We start from the raw sequence: 7786 nt of genomic DNA, 5'->3' as shown, positions 1-7786 counted from the left end.
TCTGTGGAATCTGTTCATTCTGGTAAAATAGAATGGGAAAGATCGAGACTCTGAAATCTGGCAACTCCCCCAATATTACCATAACTGAGGAAAAATTCAGAGCATGAAATCTTGTGTCTGTGAGTGAGCAGTTTATCTGAGTCCTTGTTTTTCAGACTCAACATAATTATGCTGTCAGCTCAGAGAATGTAGTGTCACAGTCCTATTCTTGCTTTCCTGGGTTATATATAATACAGTGGTCATTTGTTCCACCTATGCATCTTCGCCAAATAAGAGGATGCTTTACGACCTGAACACAGAATAAAGCTAGTTGAAAGTATTGGAAATCTAGTGGACCAGCAAAAATGTTTCTGCCTAGTGTTTTTTTTCTCTAAATGTAAATTACATCAATCTGTGAATACGTGATAGGAAGTGACATACAAATAAAATGTAAACTGACATCCCATAAAAATTTTCAAATGGCAAAAACTATGGTTGTTAAAAATATGACAGGACACTAAGTAATGGCATGGGACTTAGAAAGTTCTCCCCTGCTAATAAGACAGGTATTAGATGCCGAAAGTTACTGCACCGTATGCAACAACTATCCAAGAGTGGGAAAAACAGTCCTGAATGCCAAACACCTCTCACCTTGTTTTATGCCAGCTCTGTCTCATAGATGAGGACACTGAGGATCCAGAAAATTAAGAAATTTACATATAGGTCCAGCTGGATTGCCAGCCTATGTCCTTTCTGCCACACCACGTCACACCGAGGAGCACTGAGAGCCATTTTTGTTGTTCTTTGCAAGGAGGAAACTGCTTCTGTATGCTGCTATGCGCCGCTGTGTAAATTTAGTTCAGATATGTCACTTTTCCCAAACACCTATAAATGCTTTACACTCAGTTGTTCCATCTTTAACAGCAGTGAACATATTAAAATAAATTGACCCTTTACATGTGACGATTCTGATCTAATTCTGTAGGCGACATCACATGGTAGATTCTATTACAATTGAGACGTTCTAATTCTCACTATGTATTCCAGGTTATGATTGAACTCGCCTTTTAATGAAGTCAATATACTGATGACATTTTTGAGGTTTATTGTACCCACAGATAGTATTGAATATTGCTGCATATATATTCAAGTAAAATACAGTGCAAGTCTTAGATGTTTTGCGTAGTTTTGCCACATTTAAATGATCACTTTATGGGAAGTTTGATTATGAGTAGAGTTAATTTGGTCTACCAACTCTAACACTTCTAAATTTGGTCAATTATTTCCTTAACCAGCCTGCCGGAAACTGGACCACCTGCTAACAGCCTGAGAGGAGATGCCACATCTACTCCTGACGTCATCACGCCGTGCTTGCTCACTCCACACCATCTCTGACAGTGCACAGTCCATATTTGCCTGTCCCTCTAAGCCATTTCCATTTTGCAAAGCTCAATTTCTGGCTGAAGCCCATCTTTCGGAGGAATGAGGTCACTCAAATATCATTTGCCAGATCTCTCCACCAAAGGACAATAACCAAGGACTGAGTGGAAAATCTCGCACAAAGCCAGATTAGAGTTTGCGCTAATGAGAACGAGGTATTGGTTACAACGATGCTATCTCTCAAAGGCAGCACAGTTACAGTAAATGGTCCAGTCCTCTTCTCCACCCCTTCAAGCTCTCCTAGGCAGACCCAGAGACTCCAAGGCGAGATTTGACCTTGTTTTCCAAGAGCTTTTGTTTTCTTTGCCATTTGAAGTGGCCAGTGGAGATTCTGAAAATGAAGATATAACATGAGAAAACAGTGGAGGTCTCTGACCACCACTATGTGAAATGCAATCCATTGTTTCCTGTTATTCAGTTTTGCTCCAATGTGGTAGAGTGTCAAGGTTTTCCAGTAGCCAGAAACTAACCGGACTGGAAATTGGAGTCCTGAATTTTAGTTCACCATTTGCTCGCTATATGGTTTCACTTAAGTCACTGAAGTCTTCTGTGCTGTATTTTCTTCATTGTTAAAAATTGGAAAAGAACCGATACTCATACCTGCCAAACTCACTTCAGGCATATGGAAGTACTACATGAACATATAAATGACCAAGACTTATAAGATACAAAATATTATGTTTAATATTAAACTTTCTAATGACAGAAATTGCAGGAAGAGCATCCATGACAACATGAATAGTATGATAAACCAAACTAACCTTCCCTTGATATGCCTAACAGAAAGGGGTACTAAAGCTGGTACTTTTGGGCACACATCTGAACAGGCATAACTCCCATGAAATTATGCTTTTCCTGGAAACTTTGACCATCTTAATCTTGGCAGAGTTTCGGTAGTATTTTTGGAACTCTGAAAAGACTCGTTCATTTCATTTCCCATGGAAGGCTTTGTTTTTTATGCACTGTGTCAGGGAAATCAAAAAAGAAAAAAGACAGCACCCTCATACTTAGGATGCTGTTTTGTGGAAATGAGACAGTGGGATAAGACGAGCATCCAAAGGTGTCACCTGTACCATAACTACAATCTATATAGAAAAACGAGCCTTTCAATCTTCATTCATTAATTGTCCATTTCACACTTGTAATTGCATAAACTCATGTTTGCACAATACATGCATACATGGGCATTTTCACCTTTAAGCAGTTCCCATGCAAAGTGATTTTATCTCTCTTAGTGGGACAGTGAATCAGACTTCCCTAGATGCTTTCTGCTCCTAAAACTCCTAATTTTTACAGAGGACAAGGGCTCTTTCAGGGGACTGCTGTGACCTAGTCTGAATGCCACGCTGGCTGCTGGAAGAGTTAATTGACTTCAAGGCTGGCTAATGTGCCCCAGGGGAGCTAAAGGACTTGAGGAAAAGCATCCTGCAGTACTTGATTCTTTGCTCTGACTTGCACTCACATCCTTAAAGATTAGGTGGTGGTGGGGGGGGGGGGAGCTTTAACAGTAGAAATGAGTCGGGGAAGTTGAAGAATTAAGTACAGGGGACTGAGACTCAGTACCCTTGAAAGATGGTCAAAATATAAATCATCCTTTTCCTGTGAAAACTGCCTCTCAGCGGTTTTGCCAAAACAAGTCTCTCAAACAGTAGGAGATTGTCAAGGCTCCAATTAGCAAAACCTTAAACCCCAAAGTCAATTATGTGAGTAATGAAAAATGGTGGCAAACGCTCCTTCCCAGGAAAGGGAAGAATTAGATCAGCCATTAGCCCCCCTGGTGTGCAGAGGATTAGAGCCTGCCACAAAAAGAGATATTCATGGTCCCCAATAAAGTGGGATTAAAACCCTTTAATGATTATTATTGCTAGAAAAGTTTCAGTAATTTTTTAAAGCAATCAAAGACAGCAAAGGATATTGGATACTTATTCCTCCAAGGGAAAATATAAAAATATGTTTAAGATATTAGGGAAAAGGGAAAGATTTTTTAAAAATTATTTTCCCTTGGTAGGTAGAGCCAGGAATCGCTCACTAATAAAGATTTTGGTATTTAATAATTATGAGTAATGTCAACCCCCCACAGGAAAAGGGAGATCAATTTACATCAAAAATAGATAGTACACTCTCAAAATATTACAAAACTAAGGATGAGCCTGAAAAATAATGGTGAAAACCCACATATGTCACTAAGTTGAGTAAAGGCTTCAGGCCCAAGATACTTCAAAACCAGGATACTTAGTAAATAATTAGAGTTAATAAACATAGGTAGGTATCATCTTAGAGGATATATAAAAGTCTACAAACACTAAGGAAATAAATCTTAATAAGGAAGATTACTATTTTGGTAGAGGCTGCTGGAAAGCCATCAAAATCTCTCTTCCATTTCCCATAACACTGGAGTCATTGCTGGGCCCATAACTGCTCCATCAGACACTGTATTTCCAAATCTCCCTTGTATAAGGCGCATCCGTGCAACTAACTTCTCATCAACACAATGAGGATGACATGATGTTTGCCATTTTGGGCCTTCAAATATTGGGTAAGCACACTGAGGTATTTTCTCTCTGTCTCTGGAGCTAAAACGGGGATGTACCATTGGACTAATGAGGAAAGAATTCTATATATATATATATGGAATGGAGGGAAAAGAAGATGGGAGCAGCCTGGTTCCCTGAAAGCCCACATGGAGCAGAATCACACTACTAACCAGCTCACTCACCTCTATCCTTAAACTTCAATATTTAAACTTCAGGTAGGGTGAACAGCCCCAGTCTTCTTTGAACAGTCCTGTCTTATGCCTGTTGTCTTGAAATACTTATAAATGGCATTTCCTTTCACTTTCAAAATAAATTACATGCAAATCTTATTTTAATTCAATGTATTATGCTGCCTTTTTATATTAGAAGTTTAGCTTCTCCACAACCAAGATAGAAATTGGCACCTGGAACTTGTGTGAATCACAAAAGTAATATGTGTGATAAACAGTCATATGGTAGGAGGTGAGGGCGTGTATTTATCAGGTCAGAAGACTAGAGATCCTTGTTATGTTCTGGTTAAATGTTTGATAAAATTTTCCTCTGTGATAACTTGAAAGGCAGACCACATGGACCTATGGGACGTGTAGCCACAGAGTCAGAATGTTTATTTGTATTGGTTAGCCCTTGCCACATTTAGCAAGGTACTACAAGAAAATAAATAAACACAGGCGAGACTTGGCAAGTGTAAAAGCAGAGATGAAATAGAACAGATGGGGTGGAAATACCTCCTGCTTCTACACTTCAAACGGCAGCCGGGTCATAACTCTTGACTCCCAGAGACTTTCTCAGAGACTTACCATTAAGCCAAAGCAAAGAAAGCTCAGATTAAGAGTGTTTGTTCCCTTTAAACTGACCATTCCAGATGCCCTCAAGACAGGTGCCTTTAAAAGAAGACCGGGGAATGGATCCCAGGAGCCAGGCAATAGGAGGGTTTTGCATATGGTGACTACAACCTGGGACTGACTGGAAGAAATAAGACTACTGAGAAGCCCACTAATTTTTTGAAACTACCAACCTGGTTTACAAATGCCTGTGACTCTTTGAACCCCAAGCAAGAATATTATCCATATCCACTTCAGATAGTAGCATGGCAACGAGGAACAAAGAAGACCCTCCCCAAAGGGCACAGCCAGGGGTCAAGAAAGACGATGAGCAAGAGAGTGCCTCTAGGAAGGTCAGGACCAGTGTGGCGGGGTGAACCCACCCAGGATGCACTGGACAGTCAGGGCACAGAATTTACACAATTCCTGCCTCATTAAGGACCATCGGTGACTTTGCACTTTGTGCTTCCCATTCTAAGCTGAAGCCTCTAGTGCAGGAATACTGGTTCCACCCCACCATTGTATGGGTGTGCAGATGGGAAGGGGACAAAGATAATCCGCCTTTTAGTTTCTAGATCATTGGACGATGAGCAGCTCCCTCTGGACCAGATCAAAAAGACTGTCAGTTTCCTAGAGAACCTAGACCTTGAGCTGGGTCCAGTACAGATGGGACTTCAAGGGTCCCCTTAGGGATAGTGGATGTGTTTCCTGAATGAGAAAATAGTTGGGTGGTGTTTCGAGGGTTGGGCGGGGGACACAGCTAGTTATAAACCAACATTTGTTCCACTTTTTCCTTAAAAGTTATACCTTCTTTTGGCTAGTGGCCATCCTTCTATGAACGACATTTCTGAGTCTCCCTGCAGGTAGTGCAGGCCTTGCGATTGCATTCCACGGATGGAAGCTGAGTGGAAGTGACATCCCCGCCCTGGATCAGGGCCTTGAAACACAGAGCATGGGCTCCCCTGCCCACTCCCTCAGCCCAGGGTGGCACCCACAGGGCCTCTACCCAGCTCGGTCGCATGGATGAGGATGCGCTAGACAAGATGGAGTACCCTTGTCCCTTGCTAGGCTGCATTGTTCACCTGTTGTTCTATGAGGGAGAAATAAACTTGAATATTTTCATGGCATTGATTGGGGAATTTCTTTGTTACCACAGCTAAGTCTTGACCCTCACCCATTATAGCTATTCATAAATCTATTCTTTCTGTCGGTCAGGTAAAGCCATGCGCAGTGAGCCCTAAGTGTCATACCCCATATTGGACCCCCAGACCCACTTGTCACGGCCACCACTGTTATACTGCTGACCAGGCTCCCTGCTGTATCCACGGCTTCTTGACAAGCTCGCAGTCTCCTGTCTACACCACTGCCTGCTGTCTACACCACTGCCTACAAACTTACATAGAATATAAGTGGAGGGACTGGAAATGGAACTCGGGACCATCCAATTCTGGCACTGTTTATCTTTCTATGATACAGATGCTTAATTTTGTAGCTAATTTTCAAATATACTGAAATCTCTCAGGAATGTAAGATTGTTGTGTTTAACATAACAGACATGTTTATTTTGCCTTTCCTATTAGAGGTTAAATTTATTTTTCCAATATTTTGATAACTTGAGTTTTGATATAAATAAAAAAAAAGCACAGTATGCCCAGTGCCAACTTCAATTTGTAGGCTTAGGTTCTGGGAATTTTCCATGTACTTCAAGTTACAATTGAATTTTTAGTAAAGCAATATTTTAGGCAAGTATTAGGGATCTAAGATTCCATGACTGCCAGGAATTCTGGGTACAATATGTCCTTTCATATCCTGACATATACTAAGCAGTGTAAAGAAATAGGTACCAGTCATTCTGAAGAAAGATATACTTCACAAAAATGTTCTTTGGTTCACCTTGGTAAAGCCCACCCAGTTACCTAAAATCTTATCAGGGAACGTTCATCGTCTCTTTATGGAGGAAAATCCAATGAAGTCTGGTTTCTTTATGTTGGTAGCTTGCTAATCTGAAGAGTATATACTTTTCATAATTGGTCTTGGTTTATGTCAGTCCTCTTTTTACCTCTTAGGATCATGGATGTCTGGTGAGTGATGCTCAATAAACTATGGAAGAAACCAGATGCCTCTTTGTAGAAATTTTCATGATCAAAGGCAAGGTGGGAGAGTCAGTCCTTGAAGTCCCCACGTGTCTAAAACCTGATGCTGTCTGTGTCCAGCTGGTTCTGTATGCCCTCGGGACTTGCCTCCCAGGCAGTTGTCCGGTGCTTCTCTATGGGCACATCTACGGTCTGAAATGTCCATGTGGTTTTTTTCCTCTAAAAAGCCCCTGCACTAGAACCTTTCATTATGCCCTTGAGTGTCCTCTGAGCTGCTGCCTGACTTTGAAGGGCAGCGAATCCAGCATCGGGAGTTAGGGGCTAGGGCTACAAGAAAAGAGAATGAAACAATGATGAAGATGGCCAACTCACAAGAGAAAAAGCAAGGGACAAGGGACTCACAGAGCAGGCATCCATTTACATGGGGACGGACGGCTGTCGGGTAACTGTTCAGAAACAGGGATCTAAGGATTTAATGGAGTCTATACTGTGATCCAACCAGAGGTTTCTAATATACTTCCTCCCAAAGCAGTTGTATCACCCCAGGACACAGGAAGTTAGGGGTCTGCTGGGAAACTAGTTTAAATGTAAGCATTTTATGTGATGAATCTCAGGAGGCAGCACAGAAGGTGGGTGACGTGAGTTCGGAAGGTCAGAAGCCAGTAGTGTGTGCTGTCCAGCTCAGCAGGAGGATTTTGCTACTTACCTCCTACTTTGGGAAACAGTGAATGGGGTGAAATTGACCTTATAGATTCCAACGGTTTTGATGTAGAAGAAAGGGTTAGACAATGCATGTCAGGGTGATGTTTGGGAAATATGGATCAAACTCTGAATATCAGTAGAATATATGAAATGTACAACATTCAAATTTGAATATTTAATGAGTGCCGAGCATTGTGCCACCTTTCAAAAGATTTTT

This window comes from Myotis yumanensis, unplaced genomic scaffold (genome assembly GCF_028538775.1).
Source record: "Myotis yumanensis isolate MYYU_CA2020_CCGP unplaced genomic scaffold, mMyoYum1.0.hap1 SCAF_3, whole genome shotgun sequence".
NCBI classification, from domain to species: domain Eukaryota; kingdom Metazoa; phylum Chordata; class Mammalia; order Chiroptera; family Vespertilionidae; genus Myotis; species Myotis yumanensis.
Note: the sequence above shows the minus strand (reverse complement) of the source record.